Source organism: Mus caroli, unplaced genomic scaffold, assembly GCF_978045245.1.
Source record: "Mus caroli unplaced genomic scaffold, Mus_caroli_1 scaffold_1, whole genome shotgun sequence".
Classification (NCBI taxonomy): Eukaryota; Metazoa; Chordata; class Mammalia; order Rodentia; family Muridae; genus Mus; species Mus caroli.
The window spans coordinates 76,669,407-76,675,420 of NW_028227256.1; positions in this window are offsets into that span (position 1 = coordinate 76,669,407).

The following is a 6,014-nucleotide window of genomic DNA, read 5'->3' on the forward strand; positions in this document are numbered from 1 at the left end:
TGAACACTTTATGCGAGTTAACACAATGCTATTGTGTTAACAAGGTGAGCTTGCCCTATTGTCTGTTGGAGCTTATATATGTTTCTGCTATCGCACTCCATACTTTGTCAGCATGCCAAGTATCCAGAGTCCTTCAGCAATATCAGAAGGCTCAGGACAAGTCACAAAGCTAAGAAGCTTATGCAAGAGGATGTCAGTGACAGGATGGGTTCAACTTCTGTCAACAGAAGCAGTGGAAGTCCTTTTACAGGATGGACAATGCCAACAGCTGGTGGAATTCATCAGTCTGTAGGACCATCAACTCCCCATCAGCCCACCAAATTCAAGCCAGAGCACTTGCACATTAAGAAAAACATCTCTTGAAAACAGGTCCATGATCAACAAATAATTACCAAACTTACAATCAAATAAAAGCCTGCTGGCTGCTTTATCGAGCACAACCCTCCCTCCCTCTCCCTCTCCCTCTCACTCCCCTCCCCCATCTCTCCTTCTCTCCCTCCATTTCTCTCTCTCTCTCTCTCTCTCTCTATATATATATATATATATATATATATATATATATGTATATTTAATTTGTGGTTTAAAATCATTAAGCCTATATAGTAACTACTCTGACATGTATTTACATGCCAAATATTCTTGGTGTCAGAAAATATTTTCTTCATTTATTCATCTGAAAACTAATCTTTGGAAGTGCTCTCAAATTCACTCATGGACTTTCCAAATCACACATGAAAACTATTCTCATGAAATTATCACCACTTTTACTTGAATGCCTTTCACTCAAGTGAACCATCTACCATATTTGGCAGACTTGGCTTCAGGAGACTTTCAAATACCTGGATGCTCGCCAGAGATCGGAGGTCAGAAGGTTTTGGAAGAAGTCCAATTTCTTTCTCTTAATGCCTGTGCAACCTTAGTCCAGTCAAACATTTGCTGAGCCTCCATTTCCCTAGTTATAACATAGGGATGGTGCTTATTAGCTTATAGAATGGGGTCTCCAATACAGTAGGCATTTCATAGAGGGAGCTCAGATGTCATCCAATCATGACATGGCTGTATAGAGTGGTGTCCCTGAGGTATGTTGAGGATTTGGATTAATGTATATATTATGGGTTCCTAAAATCACACAAAAATCCCACATGTGAGATGTTGAGGATCCCTGTGCCCAGCTGGTTCTGATTGGTGAATAAAGTTGATGGCAGCCAATGGCTGGGTAGGAAGACAGACGCAGGGCTTTAGAATTGGTGGGCTAGAGGACTGAGAAGAAGGCAGGATCCTCATGCCAAAAAATGAATAAGATTTAGGCTTAAGAGCTACAGGAAGAGAGACATACCAATCATGTAAGAGTCGGGGAGGAGTGGCCCCAGCCATGCACACCCCCTAATAGGGTCTAGGGAATATAGATTTTAACAAGTAATAACTCAGGAGTATCAAAGGGGAGGTGTTAGAAAGTGGAAGTTTAGGAGTGGCCCAACCATTGAGCTGATTAAGGCATATTAAATATAAGGCTCTGAGTGTGTGTGTTTGTGTGTGTGTGTGTGTCTTTCATTCAAGAATCCAGAGCATTGGGATGGGTAGCAAGGAATTCGAGCTACTGCTGCTGGGGGAGATTAGAGCAGATCAATCAACTACTGCTATAGAGGTGTGTCTGAAAAAGGAATTCTGGCATACAGCTGCACAACAGCAGCAGCACCAGTAAAGGTAGATCTTTTCAATCCAAGACCACACTTCATATGGAATCTATGCTTTGGCACAAAGTGGTTGCTTAGTTCTCCTCTGTTCAACCTCATCTATGATCTAGTAGTGTCTTTTTCCTCCTAACTCTGCCTCATCATCGAAAAAGAGGTGAAGAGAACAATGACCTTATACTCATTTCTCGAGGACTAACTTTGGCCTGAACTCTCCTGTCCCAAGCTGGTTGCTTTGTTAAAAACTCAACAGAGTCTTGACTGGCAGGATGATTCATCCCCAGTCCTTTCACACCCAAGGAAGGTCCTATAGAGGAAACATGTTTGAATAAGCAAAGGGATGAATGGATGGATGAACGAATGAATGGTCTTTTCATTTTCCTTGGACTTTCTACTCTGATTGTCTGAATATAGTGCCACTTAAGTTTTAACTTATGGCCACACTATCCAGCTATGGTTCTAATTTCTCTGTAAGGTGTCTTGTCTGAACATAATCTCATCTTCTATAATCATGGACTTCATGAAACTCTTTGAAGCTTTTTTAAGAACTCCATTCTGCATATTGCCATGTGTGCCCTCAATAAAAATGAAAGGGGTGGTCAGCACTGTAATGGCCAGGAGGTTTATTTCCTCCACATGATTTCTAGAGGTTTTGTCTACTATTAGAGAAAACTAAGGAAGAGAGACAAAAAGGAAAAGGAAAAAGGAGAGAGCAGAGGAGGAGGGATTGGGCTACATCAATACAAACCAAACTTCATCTGAGAAACACCAATCTTTTAACTTGAACAAAAATGCTTCCTGGAGGATTTTCATGCTTGTCCCTTTTATTTAAGAAAAAGATCCAAAATTATAGACATAAACCAATTCAACATAATAAATATAAGGTGGTAACAACTATGGATTTACTCATTTATTCATGCATGCATTAAAAAATCTACCTCTAAGGCATACTAGCCTGTGTGAGTTGTAGATACAGAAGGACCAGTCCTTGCCTTCTGAGGCTATTTGCTGTGCAATGTGGTATACAGTGCCTCCAGTGATAGCAACAGCAACTTAAGAGCTGTATGGGAAGAGTGAGAGAGAATGGCAAGGAAGAGGATGAGGAAGAGGATGAGGAAGAGGAGGAGGAGGAGGTGTCTGCCTCTCCCTGGTAGGTTCAGAATAGCAATGATGGAGGAAGGACACTTGCAGAGCCTACTGGTGGTCAGACAGTCCCAAGAAGTATCCTAGGAGTTAAGAATACAATATCTATGTCCTCAAAAGAACAACAACAACAAAAAGGTGTGGAGAATGAGAGAACGCATTGAGTTAAATAGCTAATCTGCTAATAATCAGTCAATTGGAGTACTTCCGACAATGTAACTGCCATGAAGAAAATGAGACAGGTCCACAAAGGAGAGAGAGAGAAACCACGGGGCAGATATGTTGCTGTTTCACTTCAGTGACCAAGCAATGACTCTAAATAGCAATGACGGCTAAATAAGCTGGGTATTCTAAACGGGCAAAATTGCAAAGGACAGCAAGCACATCCTGTGTTGGGGGAATGGGTAAAGGAGCAACAGTGAGGCAGAACACATCAGGAAGAGGCCAGTCTCCAGACCAAGCAGGGGGTGGGGAAGTGATTCTCTTCAAATGAACAGATAACTACTCCTGGGTTCAGAACCACAGTCAGGGTATATCTAACTTCTATCTTAGGTATGTTCCCTTCTGGGGAAATTATTGGCCAAGGACCTGGGTTCAAAGACTCTTCTCAAATTCTTCAGTTGAAAGACTTGCAGTGGGCAATGAGTCAACCATGTAAACTGAATCTGATGCTTATCAACAAAATGTAATGCATATCTGATTTCATTCCTGGCCAGTGCTCTGAAACTAAGCATTAAAAAAAATCATAATGTGATTTGTAGTGATGTCTATGGAAAATGCCTTGGTGCATAGCTTCAAAACCACCTACAAGTGGAGTACGGGGTTAAGAGTCAACCACACACACCCATGTTAGGCAGAAGAGGGAACCCTAAGGAACAGAGACACTTCTTTGACAAAGAGAAATGAGTGCCCAAAGATAAATCATACTCCAAGTGGACTGCTGGGTGGCATCTCCCTGTTATGTCTCTAGTAGAGTATAGGCTTCAGAAATTGTCAAGCTCTTTAAGCAAAGGGGTCCTCTTATTCCAGGAAAAACAGCATTATGTTTTATAACATAGGATTTAACACACAGTAGGGTGACCATAAGTAAACATCCTGCATCATGTGTTTCAAAAAGTTAAAGGATTCATAAGGTTTTCACTACAGAGAATTGATGCATATTTGAGAATGTAAGTGCAGCTAGCCTGACTTCAACAATATATAAGGTATGCTTCTATAAAACATGTGACATGCTGCTAATATGTACAACTTTTAGGTTGCTGACTACGTTCGAATTGATGAATCAATGAAGTAACTAAGTAAGTAGTTTATTTTATGTCTCTATCAGATGTTTAGAGTTGGAACGTGTCTGTGAGTCTGAGTGTCTGTAAAGGCTTCAGGGAGAGGTGAGATACAGGCTGAGACCCACAGGACTCTACCAGTCTTCCCTAGGCATCATTCCCTGGTGGAGAAATGGCCTCTTACATGATGACAAAGGACACACACTGAGTTGTCTATCCTAGATGTTTAGTTCTCTCTCCGTTTTTAAATGATTCTTAAAGCACTAGAAAGCTCACCCTACATCATGACATTCTAAGGATTTTCCACATTTGAGATCCCCTCCCGCTTAGGTAAAATCACGAGTCAGAAGATTAACTGTACAAGGAGGCAGAGAGTTGGAACTTCTTCCTCCTCCACTTTTGCACCCCATTCTTCTTCTCTTTCCTTGTTTATTTACCCTTAAAAATTGCACAAGTACTCTTACCTTATAAGATAACCATATAAAAACACTCCACAGGTTAGATTTGGCACTCAGGCTACAGTTGGATGACCCTGGGCCAGCAGGTATGATCATTTTAATGTTTTCACATATACCAGCATGCTCTTCTTCTGCACCGTATGTTGTTCACCAGCCATCCCATAATGACTATTACATTCATTTTGTTTTTAGCTAATTGCTATTTTTATTTTGTTAATGACATACATACACACACACACACACACACCCTGAAGAAGACCAATTCAAATGTTGGCTGACAGTCTTTACCTCAGTGGTGTGTTTTCTGGCTCCGCACATGATCCCTGGTAGAATGTGAAGATTTGCACTCAAATTTCAGAGCATCTTTCCAGACTCTCCCCATAAATCCTTCCCCGGTTGGTTTCCCTTGTTATTTGCATTCTTATACAATGTTACTGAACAATAGTGTCTGAATAGGGTTAGGTAGAGAATTGCTCAATGCAACCTTGAGTCTCATTCAGTGAAGGAGCTCAAAGGACACTGAAGCTGTGGGAGTGAGCACTAAACAAGGCAATGGGAGGACAGAGCTCAGAATCAGCGATGAGAATGAGCGTGGAGAGCAGAGTCCTGGAGAAACCAGCTCCAAGGTTCCAAATGTCCATTGTCAACAGCATCCTATAAGGGTGCAATTAATACACTGAAAATGATGCTAACACAAATTTTCTATTGCCTATAATTAATTTGTCTTTGATACTGAAACTTAATCATAAAACAATGGCTTGCAGGAGCCCACAAAGACTGATCAGCACTCATGCCTCCTTTACAATTTTCTTTTTTGTTTTTATTGGTTATTTTATTTATTTATTTATTTATTTATTTAGTATGTATAATGTTATCCTCCTTCCTGGTTTCCCCTCTGTAACCCCTCATCCTATCCTCCTGTCTTAGTCAGGGTATCTATTCCTGCACAAACATCATGACCAAGAAGCAAGTTGGGGAGGAAAGGGTTTATTCTGCTTACACTTCCAAACTGCTGTTCATCACCAAGGAAGTCAGGACTGGAACTCAAGCAGGTCAGGAAGCAGGGGCTGATGCAGAGACCATGGAGGGATGTTTCTTACTGGCTTGCTTTCCCTGGCTTGCTCAGCCTGCTCTCTTATGGAACCAAGACTACCAGCCTAGAGATGGTCCCACCCACAAGAGGCCTTTCCCCCTTGATCACTAATTGAGAAAATGCCTTACAGTTGGATTTTCATGGAGGCATTTCCTCAACTGAAGCTCCTTTCTCTGTGATAACTCCAGCTGTGTCAAGTTGACACAAAACTAGCCAGTACACCTCCCTTTGCTCTACTTCTATGAGAATGCTCCCCAACCCACCTACCCACTCCTGTCTCACCACCTTACCATTCCAGTATGCTGGGGCATCAAGCCTTCACAGGCCTCCCCTCCCACTGATGTCCAAC